At 39.9% G+C, this 22,335-nt stretch overlaps 1 long non-coding RNA gene across 5 annotated transcripts in view; it reads left to right on the top strand.

Moving 5' to 3' along the window:
* Positions 1-3,647: 3,647 nt before the first annotated feature.
* The window catches only part of LOC148188675 (uncharacterized), a 33,893-nt gene continuing 15,205 nt past the window's right edge, over positions 3,648-22,335 (top strand). Inside the window, exons 1-5 of one of the 5 annotated variants that reach the window (XR_015777414.1) lie at positions 3,661-4,035; positions 4,235-4,285; positions 4,403-4,476; positions 4,620-4,696; positions 15,709-15,806. This is a non-coding gene — a long non-coding RNA (uncharacterized LOC148188675). Of the gene's footprint in view, positions 4,036-4,234; positions 4,286-4,402; positions 4,477-4,619; positions 4,697-7,138; positions 8,039-15,708; positions 15,807-22,335 lie in introns of those variants that run through there. The other 4 variants (XR_015777413.1, XR_015777412.1, XR_015777411.1 and 1 more) reach the window with 4 other exon arrangements.

Below are 22,335 nucleotides of genomic sequence, written 5' to 3'. Positions count from 1 at the left end.
AGACACAACCAAAGGTGAGCAGATGCCCACTCAAGTCGGTGAAGACAGCACACCTGTTTCATGCTGTTTGATCAGTATCTTGATATGCTGCACCTGTCAGGTGGAGGGGTTATCTTGGAAAAATGCTCACAAACATGGATTCTAACAAATTTGCTAACAAAGAGTAAAAACTATTTTGTGTGCTTGAAAACTTGAAAAATGGGAGCAAAAACAAAAGAATTGTGATTATTTTTTGGCTAAGTGTACCTTTGTGTTGCCTCTTTAACAACTCAGTCTTCCACTATTACTGACCTGGAGACAGTGAGTAAAAAAATTTCAATATTGCATATGGCTTCTTTGCAACAACTGACTGTAGAGGCCAAAAATATTTGCTGTCTTTTCTCTTCAATAGCAGGAAGTTGCTGGATGATTTTAAGTGATACAGTGTCTCCCCTTTATTCCCCATCGGCCTGAGCCAGAAGTGGCTTCTCATGAGTGTTTTTTTTGCCAGTTTGACCCACGCAGCTCGGAAGTCTCTGCTCTGGGATTCAGGAAGCAGACTCACTGTTCTGACAGTTACTTCCCTTTAACGAGCTTTGCAAACCAAATACTGATAACCTCAGTACAAATACCAGCCACAATGTGAGATTGTGAGAATTCCTGGAAGATTACTTTTATCTTAAAGTGGGCGATTGTATTGTTATCTTAAAGGACACTCCATTGATTTTACTCATGAGTCTCAGTTTACTCAGCCTGAGGAGAGGTACTCAAAATGGATATGGAGTTTTAAAGATGAGAACATTTATCAGGCGGGGAGGGTGTATTTGAATTGCATCATGGGACGTGTAGGATGCAGAGTTTTTGGAGCTTGTCTTACACTAAGGTTTCATCCACTCATCACACTGTTTTACTTTGAAGACTTTTGGGGCTGAATTTTAGTCTGGATGTGTGGAAACATAGACTTTTGAAAACTATGATGCAGACAACTGAGTTTTTCGAGTTATATCAGTCGTGACATGTCAAGTCAAAACATTTCAGCTCGGTCCACATCATGGTTCTGCATCGCATTGCAGGTGACCTGCATAAAAGGTGAGTGACGGGTGGTATTTTGTCTTATTTGTGGGTTCAGGTTTGGGTGAAAAAAGAACATGCGTGTCAGATCCTGTGTCTGGATGAAAAACATATTGCAACAAAATGAAAAATTATAATTTAATTTAATGTCTGACTTTGTATTTCACCTCTGTCTTCTGTGCCGCTTCGATCAGGTGTGTTACTAACAGTCACGTTAACTGTGGAGATGTGCTGCTTAATATTATTATTATCATTATTATTATTATTATTATGAGAAAAAGCAAAAAAAAAAAATAAAAAATAAAAAAATATATATATATATATATATATATATATATATATATATATATGTATATTATTTATCCTGAATTACCTTTGTTCTAAAATATGTTGTTGTGTTGATGGGACAGATTGGGTTACGGAAATAATTGGCTATATGTGTTGGTGGCTGGGCAGTTCTGGTTTCTGCAGGTCTTGAAAATGAGACCTGTACAGGACTCTGGTCTACATACCTTTTTACCTTTTATGATTTCATCCTTCTCTTGTGGATTCCCCTTTCCCTTTGCTATGGCTTTCTCCAACGATAGATGGAATAGAAAGACTTCTAATCGATGTTTTCCGCCTCTTTGGCCGGCTTATGCTCACGTGTTACTTACAGTTCCACATCATCATCGGTACAAGCAAAGACATCTTGGGTCTCACCAGCTTCATAGATAATCTGCCTCCTGTTTACCGCACGTCCAGTGTATGTGAAGGGTCAGGAATGGATATTACTTCTTTAAAGGTGCTTAAAAGCTTGTGTATGGAGATCCGTTTTGAAATGACAAGGTATTAACTGGATGTGGCCTAAAAGTCTGGATTTCTCAGACGGTAACTATCCTGCTTTAAATATGTTTCTTACACTTGGCGGAGCTGCAGAACTAAATCTCTGGTGTACCTCTTTTAAGTTTTGTCTTTTCAGTTGAAGTTACCTGATTAAAATTCCCCTACTTTTCTATGCCAGTCATGGTGTGCCAGTATCCAGTTAGCCAACAGCCTGAGAGTCTACCACACACAAACAAACACCACAAACATGCAGGAACAAATTACCTCTGGAACAATTGTGGCATCAGTCCACGGCTCTGAGAACTATGCATCATCTGTTTAACCTTTCCGGCCTCTGGCTTTCTATTGTTTCACCTCTAAAATAGCCGGAAGAAGTCAGCTGGCCTGATAGCTTCAGGGCCGATGATAGAGCCCATCACGAGCCTGTGGAAATATTTCGGGAGGACATTAAAAAAACATCATAATCAGAGGAGAGAATGGCCCCCGCAGCCATCTCAGAGCGTGCTGACAGATGTGCAAAATCACCGGCTTTATCTGGGCTCTAATTTTACTGTTGTGACTGGACAAGGCCACGGAGAGCAACTGGGCATTAGGAGTCAGTGACGTATGTGAGATGGAAAGTCGCCACACCACCTCACTCCAGTCGACCAGTCTCAAAGTGCTGCTCCAGCGCCTGGAAAGAATGCTTTCTCTTCCCCCCCCTCTCTCTCTCTGTGACGCCAGCGCGATGGCATCATTAGGCCTTCACCGAAACCAATCCCTTTTTAAATGGCACTATTCATAAAACTGGCTCAAGGTATTTTCACTAGTCTGCTGAGCTCTTCACATGCTGGCTGAACTGAGGAGGGAAATCCAGACCCTCCAATACAAAGTTCACTCTGTGTGCTCAGGAGAGAGGATCCAAACGTTCTTCAGAAAGCAGGATGAAGGAAATATTGAGGGCAGTAAAGGTCAACACAAAACTGAAATCTACTCAAACTTTCTCATTTGGCCCATCATGGAAATAGCAACATATTTCTCAAAGCTTGTTTACACATTTGATGCCTATATGCAAAAAAAAGAAAAAAAAAGCTACTGTATTTTATGTATTTTTTATTGAATGATTTCTTTTCTTTGAATATCATATATGTGTATTCCAGTACATCTTAACCCTATGAAACCTGGGGAAATTGGTTTGTCTGTCAAAAGCATGAAGGCAAGGCAATGAGCAAATTAACACCACATGGCCCCAAAATAGTAAGAAATCACAAAAGAATTACAAGAAAATTACCTGAAAATAAGTGCAGAAAAAAAGTATATATTTTTTATGTAACATAATTTTACACACTAATTTTCAGTTCATTTTCTTCGTCACCTTTTACTTATTTTTGCAATTTGTGGAACTTTTTTCCCAAGTTTATTATTGCCTTTTTCCTTAGTTTATGAAAGAAATCAAGGCAATGTGCTCAGGTTTCAAAAGGTTAAGGAGCTTGTGAAAGGAATGCAGCACATGAAAACCAATGATGAACCAGGTTTTAAAGGGTTAAAGCACTAATTCCCAATGTTTTTGACTTGTGAGCCCATACAATAAGGCACTTTTAACTTTTGACATGTCCTCACAGGTTAACGCTTCAGACATTTGGACATTATAGGACATAAGAGCAATTTTTCTGTCTCAGATTGTTTTATTGGAGGGATTTTGCATCGTGCATCTCCGCTCTTTGCAGATGATGTGGTCCTGTTGGCTTCAGCACGTGACCTTCAGCACACACTGAGACCAAAGGCAGCTGAGTGCGAAGCAGTCAGGATGTGAGTCAGCACCATGGATGTATTATTGTGGAGAACAGTGATAGGCCCCTCTGGGTTGGGAGAAAGTTTCTGTCCCAAGTGAAGTAGTTCAAATATCTCTGTGCAGGCGCATAGGTGTGTCCCCCGCACTTTTTACAACCGTTCAGTTCATTTGTAACATGTCGTAGCTCGTTTTTCCGAGCGGTCTTGAAACGCACCATAAATGGGCGGCGGCATACACGCGCTGTTTACTTGTGATCACATGATACAGTTGAAGACGTGCGCGGGCAGCACTGCTCTGAACTGTCGGTTTTAACTAAAGTACTACAAATAATGTGCAGCAAACCGACCAGAAAGAGGCAAAAAAGCTTGCACTCCTTGAAAACAAACCGTGTAAGTTGAGTAAAGCTGTTGTCTGTTGATAATGTTCGCTAAATAATGTCAATAAAGCTCCATGCTAATGTTGTTGTTATCTATGGCTGGCTAGCTAGCTTCATGCTATGAATAGACCCTCTCCTCTTTCATTTCTGCACAGAATTTGTGTTCACTATTGCTTTGCGCTAATTTTTTAAAATCTTAAATGCTACAATAGAAAGAGCAGGGAGGAGAAGGTGGACCAGATGGTCATGCAGGGGCTTCACAGGTGAGGAGAGATTATAATTGGTTGAGAAAATATATCTTGAACATAAAAGTGACTTAATTTCCACAACTTCTTCCCGACTACAATTCATAATTCTGTTATTCTGTGTCACTGCAACAGACAGAGCAGGGTGAAGGCAGCACGCAGTGGTCAGGACAGAGACCAGCACTGATATTCAGGCAGAGGCTTCACAGGTGAGGAGAGATTATAACTAATGGCTATAGGGGAATATATTTATAGAATAAGAATGACTTTGGCATTCATCTTTCCACAGCTATTTCAGAACTACTCTTCTAAAATGTCTTTGCACATTTTTTGTCTGTATTGCATTTGATAGAGCAGAGAGAAAGCAGCACACAGCAGACAGGACAGAGACCAGGCTGCAGCACTGACCATCAACCTGAGGCTCCACAGGTGAGAAGAGATTTTAACTGGCTAAGGACATGTTGTCTATGGGATAAGAGTGACTCTGAGATTAATTTCCACAGCTATTACTGAACCTTTCATGTTCAGTGTTGTCACTTGGCACTTAATTATCTGTCAACTTACACTGTAGATGCGTGAGCGTCATTCTGTGTCAACTCAACCAGAGCTTGGCAGCTCAAACTTTTGATTTTTATAGTAGTATTTTATATGATTTTGATAATCTTAAAAGAACTTGAGTTGGTCCCTGGGTGCCATACTGTGGTTGTTTGTGGTTATTTGGTTCTTTAGCCACTAAGGAGAGGCACAATTGAATATGAGAGGATGATATATCACTCAATAAAGGTCAGCTTATTCCTGAAAAATCTGTCCCCCTCACTTCTGAAATGATGGCTACACTCCTCTGGGACTCGTTCATGAGTAAGGGTAAATCCGAGCGTGACACAGACAGGTACTTTGTTGAGGCATCAGCAGGGAGGCAGAGTTCAGTTGGACTGTTATGGTGAAGAAGGAGCTAAGTCTATGTCTCAGACCTCGTCTACAGTTATGAGTTTTGGGTAGTGAGCGAAAGTATGAGATCACAGACACAAGCAAAACACGCTTAAAAATGATCAGAATTTTGTAACATAATTTTGAACAGGCAATTATGATGGTTTCCCTGGCTTTTCTATTATTTCCCAAGAAATATCCTCCTTGATTTTTAATAATTAATTAAATAATTTTCTAAATCTAATAATTTATTGCAATTTGTTGAACATTTCTTGTTGCTTATGGCTTGTTTTCCAATTTTTCTGAAAGAAATGGCACCAATTTTGTTGGGTTCAATGTTTAAATACTTGTAAAAGGCATCTTAAAGCAGCACAACAAAGTGATACTGCTTCAGCTTTTAAAGGGTTAAACTACTGCAAATCTAATGTCCTACCTTCATTTAAAAAAAAAAAAAAAGCAGCAATGCATCATATTGAGAGGTGTGTCTGTCGTATAAATGAGTTGATTATAATGTCAGGTTTTAAAGTAAAACATGATTAATTTGGTACCGGTGACCCTATAGCACTGAATGAGTCCAGGTTTAAAATGTGCAAGAACACGCTGAAGCCAGAAGCAGTAGTTTTGTATTATGTCATGCAACTCTGGGTATAAGATGGCACTGCCAGAACAAGCAAAGAAGGAAAGTGAACGGAAGCAAAGCATGGCAGCACCGACGAGAGACTCCCAGCAGAACCAGAAAAACAGCTGTGTGTCCACAGCTGTGTGAAATATGGTGTGTCTTGCTCTGCCTGCCGGTCCCCAAAGACATGTCCGTCATGGCTGCATCCCAGTTCTCTCACAACAACTCTGAAACACCACATATTGTGGAAGTATCTGAAAAAAGCATGTCGTTCTTTGCATGTTTTTATTGTTGCAAGTTCTTGCTTCGTTTCAGTCCTGTAATAAAAACTATCCCATTAGCTAAACTACTGGCGGCGTGCCCAGCTTTCCTCGAGGTGGAAGTTTAAATATCTATATGCTTACATAGTCTGTTAACAACAAGCAGTGGGTAACCTCATGTGAATGTTTTCTGTCTTACTGAGGAAAGAAAAGAGGTGACTTCATATCTGAGGTATTTTTTGTCTGATCCTTTGAGGATACTTTTAATTTCTGGAAACAAAAAGTCAGTCTGTGTAAATTGGCTGTTGTTAATTTGATGAAAGTGGTGAGTGATGTAAGTTGTTGACTGTCTTTTTCCCTCATGATTGTTTGTTTTTAATGTCTCAACTGGCAACTGAGTTGTCACAATGAATGACACAAACAGGACAAAAAGTGACGAAGTTCAGGGACTGATGCATGAATGATGATATCCTTCTGGTGTACTAATATTTAATCACTGAAATAATGTTGTTGCAATATTACATGACAATGCAGTTCATGCTCTCACTCCCAAAACCACATTTTAGCTGCACAACAGGGAGGCTCCAGGGATGGTCATGTTGCTCAATTGGTCCACTGGTCCAGAATGTGTCAATAATTTTTATTTTCATGACATTTGATACAGGTCAAAGTTTTCGTTTTTGTAGCATCTACTGTATGGATTGTCATGTAATTTGATATAGACATCTCTGTTGCCGTCAGGATGAATTATAATAAGTTTGGAGATCTCCTGACATCTCATTTAGGTCAAAGTTTACTGAAATAGTTGAATCAGATACCAGAAAACGAAAACAAACAAACAAACAAAAAACAACATAAAAACTTACCAACATCTTCAGCAGTAGCCTACTTTGTGTTAAAACTGCAATAACTGATTTTTTTTCCCAATACACAGTTTTCACAGTCAACATTTTGACTTGTGGTAGTAGGAAAAGTACAAGACTAGTAAAAATGACTGCATTACATTAAGTGATTCCATTTGAAACAATCACTGACAAACTCACCTCTTCACTTGTTTTTGGACAGAGAGATGCAGCTGATAGATTATGCAAGCAGAGGGCTTTCTCCCAGTGAAAAGTGCGATCCAGCCCACAAGTTGGAATTTCTTGCCTTGAAGTTGTCCATTGTGGATAAATGTCTCCAAGGAAACACATTTACAGTTGTAACAGATAACAACCCATTGACATACATTTTGAAGTCTGGATTTTAAAGCTTGAGATTTATGATATAGAAATGTTTATATATATGGATGTGGTGGGAATAAGAGGGAAATGTGTTTTTGCAAAATCTGGGAAAGGATGTAAAATCACTTCCTGTCCATGTGCCTGATTCCCTAATGGACAATTAAGTGAATCATGTAAAAATTCCCTGCTTGTGGCAAATGTTAAACCCCCATCACGGCAGGCAAGTCACCCCTCAACCTTAATTAATACCATATTCCTGCAGTGCAGTGTGTGTCTCTCTTGTGCTCACACAAAACTGGCAGTGAGAGTAGCTCCCAGCAGGCGCCGGCTGTGCTGACGTTTATAGTAGTTTGGTTTTCAGTAGCAGTCTTGTATTTTGATTGTTTTATCCAAATGACCTCATTTCCTGTAACAAAGGGCTTCTCTGCTCTACCTGTGAAAACAATGCTTTGCCCTGTCGTCTCTGTGGGTAAGAGTTTCCATACTGTGTGAGTGCTGGACTTTTTTCCCCTCTCATTGCCCTCGGTGTCATGGAAACATGTATGCAGAAGCAGAAGTGTGTGTGTGTGTGTGTGTATGAGATAGAGAGGGTGGAGTGTGCTTTCCGTTTGTGGAATAATCTGAACGGGTGGAGTTAACTCAGGAAACGAGCCGCTTAAGGTTACAGGTGCAGTTTAGTTTGAAGCTGATAGAGAATCTTGTATTTTGACTAACTGCTTTTCCTTGGCGTAATTAAAGTGATAAGATCAAATACAATGTTGTTTTTTTTTTTTTTTTTTTTTTTATTCATGTTTTTATCAGACAACAGAGCATAAGAATCATTGACTACAACAATCATTACATCCATATAGTCAGCTCTCAGTTCTTATTTTTGTTTTGGTTTTGAATAAGCAAAACAAACAGAACTACATAACAGCCAGCACAAAAACAAAAAAAAAAAAAAAACACAAACAAACAAACAAAACAAAGTGCCCACAAACTTAACTTGACATCTGGGTATACTTGACTCGTGGACTTTTCACATCCAATACAGAATATACCTAACTCACAATATCTCACAAAGCAGATGCATCCTCTAAATATTGCAAAAAGGGACCCCAGACTTGGTTAAAGATATCTTCTCTCCCCTTAACTCTATAAGTTACCTGTTCATATAAAGCCATTTTGGTCATTTGTTCAGTCCATTCTTTAAAACAACAATCAATAGATGACTTCCAGTGCCTTAATATTATCCTACAGCCTGTTGTGGTGGCTAGACGCACCCATACTCTCTGTCTTCCAGTTAGATTTATGTTATCTGGTAAAAGACCCAAGATACACAAAGCTGGCGACTTAGAAACATTAATATGAAAAGACCATTCAAGAGCTTAATGATCCCATCCCACAAGTGATCATTTTTTCCACATCCATACAGCATATGAACTAAAGTCCCTATTTCTTTCTGACATTTCCAACAAGTATCTTTGTCAACTAATTTCAGTTTAGCAAGTTTACTGGGGGTCCAATAATTTCTGTGGAGTAATTTGTAATAGATAAGCTGGGACTGTGTTTCGTGTGAGCAACCATACCAAGCTGCAACCAGTTTCTTCCAACTATCCTCTGAAACCTGAATTCCCAAGTCTTTCTCCCAGCACAGTTTCAGCCCTTCTAAATGAGGTGCACGTGCCTCTCTAAATATCCCATAAAACTTAGAAGCTCTGATTCTTCTGTTACCAGGAATTAGGAATAACTCTTGGATACTAGATGGGGGGTCTAGGCCAGTTTTCAAATTAGTTTTAATACAGTGTCTGATTTGTAAAAATCTCCAAAACTCCTTCTGATCTAGGTGAAATTCTTGTTTAATGTCAATGAATGATTTCAAGCCATTTTGACCAAATACATCCCCCAATTGGTTAATTCCTGCACTAGCCCACTCCGCTACCATACATGAAAGGCGTATTTACCAATTAATAATTTCTTATTAAACCAAATAGAGGCTCTAGAAGTAAGATAAAGGATTGGTATTAATGAATTGATGAGATCTAAACCAGGTTTCTTGTACAAAAAAGCCAGAACAGGGTCTTTAAATGGTACTGGTCTTCCTTTCTGAGTGAAAAAGGCCTCTAATGATGTGGGAGCCAATAAGCTTTCCTCAGTTGCTACCCATGATGGCCTCATTTCAGGAGAATTATTTATCTTAACTAGCTGGGAGAGAGAAAATGCATAATGGTACAAGTCCACCTTGGGTAAATCTAACCCACCATTATCTTGGGCAGCATAAAGTTTGGACCGATTAAAGGATGGCTTTTTGCCTGCCCACACATACCCCTCCACAACTGTATTATAAAGCTTTAACAGGTTGTGTGGAAATGTTATAGGTAACATATATAAAATATACTGGAGCTTTGGGGAGATTATCATCTTTACCAAATTAATTCTGCCCAATAATGAAAGATTCATTTTTGCCCAATTCTGCAGAAGAGGGCGAATGTTTTGAATCACTGGAGAGATATTAGCATGCATTATTTTATCCAATCTGGGTGTCAACTTAATCCCTAAATATATTAAGCCCTCAGACATCCACTTAAATTGCCATGTACTTCTAATAGCTGGGGGACAAAATTTAGAGATAGGCATAGCCTCCGACTTAGACCAATTAATAGTGTAGCCAGAAATCTCAGAAAAGAATCAATAATTGAGGAGATGACAGAACTGCTAATTCTGGATTACTTGAAATCAAGAGAATGTCATCCGTGACACAAAAAAAAGTTTTGTTCTTCTTGACCCATAACTACCCCTTTAATGTCTTTACATTCTCGCAATGCAATAGCAAGTGGTTCCAAAAATAAAGCAAAAATGAGAGGTGACAAGGGTGAACCTTGCCTAGTGCCCCGACTTAGGGTAAATGATGATGACATTATCCCATTAGTAAGAACTGTAGCCATAGGATCTGTGTACACTACCTGTAGCCACTGCATAAAGGTGGGACCAAAACCAAATTTCTTCAATGTATAGAACAGGAAGGCATACTCAACTTTATCAAAGGCCTTCTCCGCATCTAGGGAGAAGGCGACAACAGGATCTACATTATTCCTGCTCTTCCATAATACATGTAATATCCCGCGAGATTATCAGCTGAGCACCTATTTTAACAAAACCCACCTGATCCCTATGTACCAGACTAGGAAGCACTTTCTCAAGTCTAGCGGCAAGTATCTTGAAATAATCTTTCATCAACATTAATTAATGAAATTGGTGATAATTCCCCGCAATACTGTGGGTCTTTATCTTTTTATGTAATAATGTAATCATTCGCGGATCTCATACTAGGAGGTAAACTGCCCTTCTGTAAAGCATCTTGATACACAGCCAGAAGCCTTGGGGACAATTCATCTATAAAAGCCTTATAGAAATCTGATGGGAATCCATCATTGCCTGGAGACTTGCCCAACCTGAGACTACCTATCGCCTGTTTGACTTCATCTAAGGTGATCTCTCTTTCTAGAAAATTTCTTTGATCACTGGTCAAGCTAGGAATTTTAATAGAGGAAAAGAAATCTGACATCCTCTGTTCTTCTACTAACCCATTGGATGTATATAGCTTTTGATAAAATTCAGCAAAGACCTCATTAATTTCTTTTTTATTAGTAGTCAATTTATTATTATTATCAGCTATAGAAGGAATTAGATTACTGGATTTTATCTGTTTAACCCTATAAGCCAGCATTTTACCTGTTCTTTCGCCTTGTTCAAAATATTTTTGATTCAGACAGAAAACTGCATATTCAGCTTTTTTCTGCAACATGCTGTTCATTTCAAATTTAAGCTTAATTAGTTTATTCCATACTTCCCTCTCAGGATGCTGTATGTGCTGTTTTTCAAGATCCTTTATGTCCTGTTCTAATTTTAACAGTTTATCCCTCTGAGATTTTTTAATGGATGAGCTATATTGAATAAGACACCCTCTCAAGAACGCTTTAAAAGCATCCCAAGTTATTCCAACATCGTCAATAGAACCTTCATTAAACTCCCAAAACTCATTCATCTTTATCCTTATAAATTCACAATAACTCTCATTCTGTAATAAAGAGTTGTTTAAGCGCCACCTAAGTGAAGGTTTCACACTTTCAGTACTAGATAAGACAAGTTCAATAGGGGCATGATCAGTTATAACAATGTTACCAATAGAGGAACCAATAATTTGACACACCAGAGAGCGAGACACCAAGAAGTAATCTATTCTAGAATATGTAGAGTGCGGATGAGAAAAGAACGTATAGTCTCTTTCTTGAGGATGTAATTCCATATATCCACTAGGCTCAATTCTTCTGTCATAACGTCCACAGCCATACAAACTGGGTCATTAATTTGTCTGGGCTGGGAGGATTTATCCAGGAACATATCCCTGACTTGGTTAAAATCCCCCCCAATTATAATATTAGTGTGTCCAATATTCCGTACTGTGTTACAAATTTCATGGAAAAATTCTGGTTCAGGAGAGTTGGGAGCATAAATATTAACCAATGTCATTTTCTGTCCCTGCAGACACGCATCCAAGACCATCCATCGAATCTCTTGATCAGTGTAATGCTTGAATACCTGAAAATCTAAGTTTCTCCTTATCAATATAATCACCCCTCTTTTCCTATTAGAGAATGTACTATAATACACTTGAGTCACCCAATCTCTTTTTAATTTTAACGACTCCTCATCATCAAGGTGTGTCTCTTGAATCATGGCAATGTCTGTTTTTTTCTGCTTTAAATATGTAAGAATTTTTTTCCTTTTAACAACATTATGGCAACCCGCTATATTCCATGACACTATTTTACACAAAGCCATAAAGTCATGCAAGCCATATTATTTTAAATGGGCAGTTAGCCCAAAACACTCCAGTTTGTCTAATCCACACAACCTTAAAACCACTTTCTTGATAAAACCCAATAGCAGTATAAACACATCTGCACAAAACAGTAGGCACCACAAAAATGAAAATGGAAAACAAAAAAAATAAGAACGATTGGGCAAAAACCAAGCCCAACATAACAGGAACTCCATTGGTCCGTAGGCACTGGATGATCCCATAATGGCTTCCTTCTTCACTGCTCCTCCTCCCTCCCCATCTATATATCACAACCAAAATATGTCGTAAAAGTGACCCTAAAATGCCCAATTCACTTAATAACATTCCACAAAGTCCGAATTAGACTGCAAGATAGTTTCTTAAACCGTATTCTCGTGGTCGTAAAAATTGTCCATAGCCTTGAATAAAGCAGTTTGTATTCTACAAATGAAGGAAAACAAATTGCCTAATAATAAAATAAGTAGGCATAACCATAGCTTAGAAAATGCTAAGAGTAAACGCAGAACCCATGTCTACAGTAATACTGCTATGTTTGACTGACCTATAGCTATCTTATTACCCATTTTCCTCAGTGTTGGAACCCTCATCTCCACCTCCATCTGCTGGGTCGATGGTTGAATCCAGGCCGCTGAGAAATTGCTTAACCTCTGCTGGTTTGGAGAACTGATGCCGCTGGTTATCCAATGAGAATGTCATAATGGCAGGAAAGCGAAGGGCATAGACAATATTGCGTTGTTGCAGCAAGCGTCGTACCTCGTCAAATTTCCTACGTTTCTCCTGTACTTCCTGGGCGTAGTCCTGGAAGAAACGGACTCACATGCCTTTCCAGATGATCTGCTTTTTTCGGGTCATGAAAGTACAGATGCTTTGGCTTTGTCCTTAGAAAGCTGGACGATGATGTGTCTGTCTCGAATCTGCAACAGGTGGTGGTGGGACCCACACGATGGATTCTGTCTATTTCTGTACCAATCATCAGCCTCAATGTCCAAAAGCCTCACTCATCAGATCTTTCAAACATCCCTCAAGATCCGACCTCAGTTCCTTCTTAACGCCCGATATTCTGACATTTTGGCCGGGAAATCCCTCCAGTGCCGTCAGCTTTTCTTGCAGCCGCAAGTTCTGTTTCACTAAGTTTTTGCTAACTGAGCTAGCTTTAGCCTCTTCATCTTCCAGACGGGATATTCTTGTCTCTGCTTCTTCGACCCTATCACCAAGGCTGTTGACGGCTTCATTCAGGGACTCAATTCCACCTTTCACCGCATTCATGTCATGAGCTAACTTCTCAAGAATCGATCTTATGGCAGTCAGCTCGGCAGCTACGTTGTCTTTAGATGGGCTCTCACCGTTAGCTCCAGCAGGTGAATCAGCCATTCCAGAAGACTTAGCCTGAAAGTTTTTGGTTTTTCCTCGCGATGTAGTTGGCTGGTTCCGCATGAAATAGTGAATTTTCTGACTCATTCCACTGCCGCTGTACGAAGCCACACCACAATAAAACTTTATGTCGACTCGAAACTGTTTTTAAGGAAGTTTAGGAAGCGAACGAGCTCCGCTCCGGTTTAGTCAGCCATCCTGGGCGGGCGTACCACGTGACTCACAATATTGTTTTTTACAGATTTTTTTGTTAACCCTTTCTAGATTTCTAGGACAAAGTTCCATCTGTATTCTATGTGGTCCAAATTTACAAATGGTCTAGTTTACGCCACAATGTGCTCCGGCACCCTTAGTTCAAGCTGATAGTTTGTAGTACGAATGGCTCTTGGGCCGGTGAAAATCCGGCTGATTTGAGCTGGGAGATGGGCAGCGAGCTCTGGCCAGTGTTAAGACCAGAGTTCATTTACACATACTATCAACATTTAATGTTACAAAGCTGGTTGGAAATCAGTAAAGTATTCCTGTAAGAATATCTTTCCCATCCTAAATACTATTTTTTACCTGCTGTCTCACTGGTGCCAGTGTGTGCTGGGAATCAGGACCTGGTCTCAGGTTACTGCTGGGAAAACAGGCGTAGCACGAGTCCAACAGGTGATGGGCCTGATTGAGTGGCTTGTCATAACACTGCAGCGCTTCATCACCAGGGAACTACTACTGAAAATTAATTACGCATCACGGATGACTTTGGAACATTATTTATAGCCTTTCTCGAGGGTTTTAGTGGAAAGATGATCCCCTCGGAGAGAATGAAAGTATCACAGGCCTTACTCTAAGAATAATATGCTCGCCTGGAGCAACATCCCGTCCATTTGTGAACTAAACAAAGTTATGTGAGGTCGTTCATAGTTTGGACTCTTAAAGATTTGCTCTGCATCTGCGATCTGATGTCAAGTTTTAAACGATCAGTAACAGATAACAAATAAGTTCAGCCAAATGAAAGTGAGGTTAAGCTCTCTAATGCTCTGGAATGCCGAATTGGTTTCTGTTTACTCTGTTCTTTCTTCCCTCTGGGTCGTTTTTTAAGTTTATGTTTCAGATAAATCACTGAAAGGCAAACCAGGTGCAAAAGACAACAGAGCGGAAAGAAACATATTTCTCCATTATACATTTTATTAAGTAAAAAAAAAAAATACTGCTCAGAAGACATTGCTCTTGATTGTGTCTGCAGGATTCAGGAGATATCAGTCGTGACACGCAGAGTCACCTGAGCTGTGTAAACTGGTAAAGAGGAGAGATTATGCAGCAGCAAGAGGGCAGAGTTAGAAGGTCATAACACTGCTCAATGTCAATTTGATCTCCTTCTTCTTCCTTTAATGACCAGCTGCTCCCACAGAAAATGTTATGGTTCAGCACTTCCGTGAGATGCGGTGGCTTTCCCACCGACCCCCTCGAGGGAATCACAAAGAAATCAGTTTACCAGGGATCTTCATTTGTCTGTGTTTTTAAGAGTTAACTGAGACTGACAAGGCGTTCCTGAAAAACTTCAGAGGACTCTGCTGTGATCTTGGTACAGATTTACTCGACTCCCGTGTCAAACAGCATCCTGGGAGCTGATAAAATATTTCAATAGAAACCCTAAACGCCCTCCCAGAGATTAGGCTCCAGGGGAGACAGAGCGAGAAAGAGACGAGGAGTTGCCATAAATTCTTGGCGAAGCAACGTAAACTGGAGAGCAGCTATATGGTTAATGATTGTAGAATATGATCCGCCTCATTTCACCCTCTGGTGCTGTTTCCCACAGGTCACCACTTTTTCCTTGAGGTTGTAGCACTGAAGAGTCATTGTTTGTAGTGAGCGCAAAGTCTTAATCAGATGCAGTTCTCTTCTTGGCCTGATGAGATATTAAGATTAAGTCTTTGCCTGTTTCTAGGTCTTCAGGAATGTATCTCTAAATGAATACTTCAGTCACAAAATGACCATTTGTGTATCGCTGGTCCATACTTGGTGATATGTGCACCGCAGCTACATGCAGACTTCAGTGGATGTGTGCACCACAAGCTTATGCAGACCACGGACTTATGTGTTGGTGCCGGCTTTGCCAAAAATGCAAATAAACAGGATTTTAAAAAATCTGCTTAATCAGTCACTGCCTTAACATAATGAGTTAAAATCTGTTTATCTTTGTTATTTTATTTCAGTCATTCAAGCTGCAATTCCACCTTCAACCCAGATATCCCTGAGATGTCTTCATCAGACAGAGATGACTAGAATATTAATTTTAATCTCAGAAATAGAAAAATGGAATGCAATATTTCTCTTTAAAAGCAGTTTTATTACTTTTATTTGAACTACAGTACTATCTACCAAAGAAATAATTCACATTAAAACTGTTAATGAAAAAGTTTTGGGAAACTCAAATTCACTTTCGTGATGATTTTTTGCTCAAGCTTAATATTTTGTTTGATTTTTTTGTCTAAAATGGTAAGAAAGACAAAAGGCTTATCAATGTTAAAGTCAAACTTTTCTTTTTTTTTAAATTAATCTGACCTGGACAAGTTACAACATAAATATATGTGTGGTGCGAGAGACATATCTGGAGGTATATGAGTGCAAGCACACACACACACACACACACACACGCACATGCACACACGCGTGTTTGGCTCTCTGCGCCCTGTGTTGGGTGTCACTAGATTAGAGGGTTGTGTAGTTTCTCACCGACTTCAGACTCTGACTCTGCAGGTCTTTCTTTACATTCAGGCCCCGTCATTAAGCTCCCGCAGAGTGTGTCCACTCACCCAGGCAGGGGAGGTCATCTCCCAGCCTCTTACTAATCACAGCCGGCCCTCCTGAGCAGCCAGACCCCCCCACCAGCAGCTGGCAGGTGAATCAACGCACTCTTTGTCAAATCACCTGAGGCCCTGTTTTCTCCCCCTGAATCGTTGTTTTGTTACTGATTACGGGGTGAAAGCCAGTGAGTCAGAGAATGCCGTTTTTGGGTTTGAAGTAACAGCTGCTCCTCATTCATTACCTTTATGTTTCCTTTCTTTCTTTGTCATCATAGAGGAGTCTTGTAAGGCACGGTCTTATATTTATGTGATGATGTAAACTCGTGTGTTGGTGTTTATGTTCACCGACGATGAAATCCTCCCATTTATCCGTCTGTGTAATCCTGAATTTATGCCACGCAAGTCATGTATGCAACAGAAATTAGGGAAGGTGGGAAAATAATGAATCGGATCACATTTAAGAACAGTGGAGGAGGGGGAAAGATGAGTGCAGGATTGTGACAGGTGATATATGAATGTGGAAGGTTTGGGAACGTCAGCGCTTGGCTTTAAATCACTGTTGGTGCAGGGTGTGTCCCTATTAGAGAAAAGGGGAACTTAGAGCTCCATGCTGTGCTAATGAGGGAGCCTGGTGCCTGAACACAGCATGACTGCTACTGCTTGTGGAGAAGGTTGCGGGAAAAATGAGCCACAGACAGGGGAAGTCCTCAGGATTTGGGTAGAGATACAAGAAACACAGAGGAAAATATTCCACAGTCTTACAACGTTAGCACCAGGAAACTATGAGTTGGATTCAGGGGAAGTCATTAGATACAGTCTTTCGACTGGGTGGTTGAGTCATCAGACGGAGTCCATGTACAGTATAAATGTAATTATTTTAAAGGAATAACTATGAAGCTAGCGGCCGGTCATCTTATGTGATCACAAAGAACAAAAGAAAACAGCTAGCCTGGCTCTCTCCAAAGGTAACACAATGTGCTCACCAGCAGCTCAGTAATTAACGTGTTTAATCTTTTTTGTTTGATCCCAACAGAAACTGAAGCGTAAGAGCTTTAGACGTGCTGGTAGGTGGATTTTGTTACCCCGCTGTTTCCCGTAGTTTCAGGTCTTTAAACTGAGCCAACCAGCTTTTGTTGGCTTCAAACTTAACGAACAGGCATGAGATATGATATCGTGAGGAAGGCAACTGAAATGTCGAACTATACCTTTAAATTAATCTCTGTGATTGTCATTTTGCAGCGATAGACAGATTGATTATTTTCACAGTGTCAGCTGTTTTGAGTTAATAAATGTAAATCTTTTAAAACTTTTGAGTTTTTTTTAAATTCTTTATTTTTCTGGACAGCATTTTATGGTACAGAATGTACATGAATACAGACAGTTCAGTTTCGCCTGCTGTATAGATGTATTTATTTTTTAAATGAAATTTAAGAACTATGAACAATTTGGGAGGGATCATGTGTACATATAAAAGCTCTATAAGACATTTTCTGAGGAGACTTGTAAGTGCAATTAAAAAATAATAAAATAAATTTAAAAAAAATCATAATAAAAAAGGAGGGTTTAGAAACTTTTGAGTTTTGATGCTTTTTGCTAAGTGTGTCCGAGGAGCACGTGAATGCACCAGAGGCCTAAGTTGGGTGACGTCTTGACTGGAGTCTGACTTATTCTGTCCTCGTTCACTCTCTGTAGCGCCGTGTGAGTAGTACTTTAAGATAATAATGAGTTAGAAAATATTGATTCGTGATCAGTGACAGAGACGTTTGACGGGCTGACCCGGTACTTACACTAAAAAGAGTTTAGAAAAATTTGTTCATACATTTTCGCCCATTACTATCATTTTGGGATGCTTTGACCCTTCATTAATTTATCTATATATGGTATATTTATATATAAAGAAAACCTGCAGAAAGTATTAGTCTGTGCTTTTACAACAGTGCTCTTTAGATAAGCTTTATTGCTCTTTTCATCTCAGTTTACATAGACTTTAGTAAAGTGCATTAAATCTGCCTGAGCCTCTTTTATCCTTCAAAAGGAAAATAGAGACACAGGCTCACTTTCTCTAGATGCCCTTAGGAAAGTCTTTTCAGTAACTTTAATAAAGCTGTTTTGAATAAAAATTATGAGGCTTACATGTTTCGACATTAAACGTATGGTTGCATTCACCAGACACCGAATGGCTTCTGTATCAACCTCGACAAGTCACCCAAAGATTAGTCACCGCGGGACAAACAAAATGTGAAAAAGATGTAACCTCAAAGTGACTTCTTCTCACAGATGTGTTAATGAAACTGGAAGAAACACACCCTGAGTTTTAGCTTAGCTTTGCTGTGTTCAAACCACAGTCATGGTGTTTCAACACTTTGCCTTTTAGCAGTGCGTCAGGGGTTTGCAAGCACAGGGCAGGGAGAGGATATGAGCAAAACTTTTGGAAATTCACTTTTTCCCTTTTGATATAATGCAAAGTTACCACTCTTTGGTGAGAAATGGTTAGCTTAGCTTCAAGACTGGAAGCAGGAGGAAACAGTGAGCTTGTCTCTGCCCTATTTACACATATACAGATATTTTAAAAAATGATTTTTTTCTTTCTGTTAAAAAAAGGATTTTATTTTCATGGTCTTTGTTTTACAAAATATCTCCGCATTAGAAAACAGCAAGTGCTTAGATCACAAAAACGGCTCTAAGCACTTGCTGTTTTCAGCAGTGTACCTTTTCACAAATGAAGTAAATGTAAAGTAGTGACATTACCTTTTTTAAAACACCATACTGGAGATTTTATCACTGTTGATTCCTGGTTTATTTAAGAATGTAAGAGCTTACTAAAACATACAAGTGATGCTCTGAACATGTGAAAGTTTTCTTCCATCCATTGACAACAAGCCCACTCTGGAAAGTGCCCCACCAGCTGCTGGTTTAACCACCAAACGCTCTGTTTTACACGTCACAGAGACAAACAGCAACCTGAAATTTGAAAAAATCTGCACTTTAGAAGACATTTTAAATGATCAGTTTTTGTGTCCCAAAACTCTGTTTTGGAGGAGGGGCCGGCACATAGACGAAAATATCTGTTTACAAAAAGTTCTGTATATTGCCTAAAGCTCAGTTTTTAACAAACTCAATTTAATTAATTTAAAAGTGCTGTAGGTGGATTTCATTTCCTTTAGACAGAGACAAACAAGCTCTTTTTCTGTTTCTTCTCTTTGCAAAGGTAACCAGCTGCTGATGTTTGGATTCACTTTTACTGTGCAGACATGAGGCATGAGAGTGGTACCAATCTTTTCATCAAATTTAGGCAAGAAAGGGAATGAAGGATGTAATTACCAAAATGTGAAATCATGTAGTCCATCCACATTTCTGGTAATAAGATGCTTGTTTTTTTCTCACAGACATTCTGTGTTCAGTCTTCTCCAACATTTTTCTATGAACACGCAAATGTTTTATTTTATTATTCACTCGGTCAAGTATGTTTGAAAGGCGACCACAGAGAGAGTCAGCGACCTCACACTGTCGGTCACGAAACAGTTACAGTACGTCATTCCCTGTAAAACCCACAGCTTGTTTGCATTGCATCACTAAAGTGTGCGACTCACTCGAGACTCTGTGAACGGACGTCTGTTGGTGTCGTCCCTCAGACACTGGGAGTGAGTAGGAGTGCAGTCACAGGCTGCAGACACAGATCAGGCTCTGTGTCTTTGTCTTATATTTCTTCATCTGTGAGGCGTATGACCAAACTCCATTTAACAATGCACTCAATTGTGTTATTAATAGATCATCTGAGTGTAAAACTTTTAATGTGGGAAACATCAGCGGAGAGCATGCAGCCCACCCTCAGATCAGTGGTAATGTGGCGAATTAAGATCCAGATCCCAGGAGAGGGAAACAATAAGCTGTTGTTCTCATGAAGTTACTGTTCCAGCTCGAGTTTCTCTGTGATGTGGGGTGAGAGAGAGGTTGGTATCTGTTAATCATTTCAGTTTGATCCAAGCGGCGAACTCCGAGGCTGAAAAATGAAGCCAACGAGGAGGTGTCAAAAACTGCATTTCCATCAACAGCCAATTTTAAAATAACTAACCTGTTTACATTTTATTAAAGTCCAAAGTTCTGCATAACTAAAGGCCGAACTGCTTGAGTGACAGACTGTCTGTGAGGTGTTGCTATAGTATGTGAAGCCCCTTTTTACACGGCCTGTTGGTGGTAATGTCTCGCTGTTATTCCGCCTCGCTGTCCTTTTTCTCACGAAACTATGACTTTATTCTAATAATAAGTATATTCGCAAAATTCTGCCTTTATTCTCAAAATCTAACTTTTTTTCTTTAATATGGCTCTAATCCTCTGTCATTCTATCTAGCCTCTTATACCAGGATGTATTATAACGGGAGGGTCGGCCCATCCCTGGCTGTCTAGCAGTGGATATCTCTGCAATACAATACATAGACATAACGTCAAAGGTGTGACGTCTTCACGATCTGTTGACAGAGCGACATTATTTTTTGAACATTTTAAACTAAAATTATGCCCAGACCTTCCATAGTCTATGGTTTGCTCCTCAAGAAAGATGCACCCCCTTTTCCCAGTGTTGCCTTTGATCTGCTCTAATCAAAAGATATCTTCAGAGAGGTGGGAACACCTGGCAGATCGAGGCCAGACAAACCAGATGGCACCTGTGAAATTCAGCGTGCTCACCTGGTGCCGGGGTGTGGAGCACCTGCATACAGTCGGGGCACTGAGTTCTTTCTGTTTGCCTAAAAAAATATCTGGCTTTGACTGTCTGGCTGAGGGTTTATCAGACAGACATGTGTTGATAAGTGAAAAAAAATCATCTTCAGAAGCTTCTGCAAAGCCGCGGATCAAAAAGTTCTCTATAACTGGAAACATGATGCTTGATAAATTCCCTTCAATGTGTTTCAAATCAAATATATCTCCACTTGCATTGGGCCATTCACAATTCAAAAGAGGGTTTAGATGCACTGAATTCACCTCAGTCATTCCTTTTTTAATGAGAGCGTGGCGACTTTAATTGTAGGAGGTTGTGGTTCGAGATGCACTGTAAGGACGCCCGACATGACTGCTGTGGAAATAGCACGTTATGAGCAGAGGAAAGCCTTACTCATACAGCGCACACAGAGAGGTCTCCATAGCTGCGTCATCAACGTGCAAGACTCTCAGCTGAGAGAATGGGCCCTCCACAGCCAGTAAATGACCCCACCCAGCTGGTCTCTGCTGTCCTCATCCAAAAAAACCTTCCCTTCTCCACCTCTCGCTAACATCATCAGCATGGCCTGCACCACAACTGAGAGACATGGAAGCAATTATAGCAGCAGGCACGGGAACACACAGCGTAGGCAGGGTGAAGTCAAATCTGAGTAAGAAAATCAAAGCTCTGCCTGCCTGTTAGCATGCCAGGGTGCTGATTACTGATTCAGGAGGCTGAAAGGAGGAGACGCGTTGTGAGAAGGATAACTTTATGAACGTCTTGTATCAGAGAGTGAGGTGATTGTTGGTTGAGGGGGCTCATGAAGATCGGTTTACCTGTTATGTGGAGTACTATTAGTCAAAATGTGCTCTGTGGCTCTGGAGCAGCTTTATAAAGTCCGATAAAAATAACCCCAATGATGTCATTAGGGGATATCTCAGCTTGGGCCCAGAGCCATCACGTTTTCGTCAGAAAGCTTGCATTACAAACTGTGGACGTAGAGTTTAGAGTGGTGGGTGTTTAACAGGCAGGGAGGGTCTGATGAGAGATGACATCAAGTTGCATTATGGGAGGTGTAGAGTGCAGATTTTTGGAGCTTGACTCAGTTTATGGGCTAAATGTAAAGATTTTTCAGCCTCAGCTGTTATGATTCTGACACTTTTTATTGAAATTTGTCTCCTGGAAGTCTACTAACTTTAGGAAAGTGACACATTAGTTTTGAGCGCCCCTTTAGAAGCAGTCCACATGGTGTGTTTTTTTAGGAGATGCTTATACCGATTATTAGTAGTTAATGAGACTGATAACCGATATTTAGAACAAATATGAATTTACATTTATTTAGG

This window comes from Plectropomus leopardus, chromosome 9, assembly GCF_026936395.1.
Source record: "Plectropomus leopardus strain MGB_pleo_1.0 chromosome 9, ASM2693639v1, whole genome shotgun sequence".
Taxonomy (NCBI): domain Eukaryota; kingdom Metazoa; phylum Chordata; class Actinopteri; order Perciformes; family Serranidae; genus Plectropomus; species Plectropomus leopardus.
The sequence above is the reverse complement of the archived record's forward strand: the minus strand, read 5'-3'. Positions and strand labels throughout refer to the sequence as shown.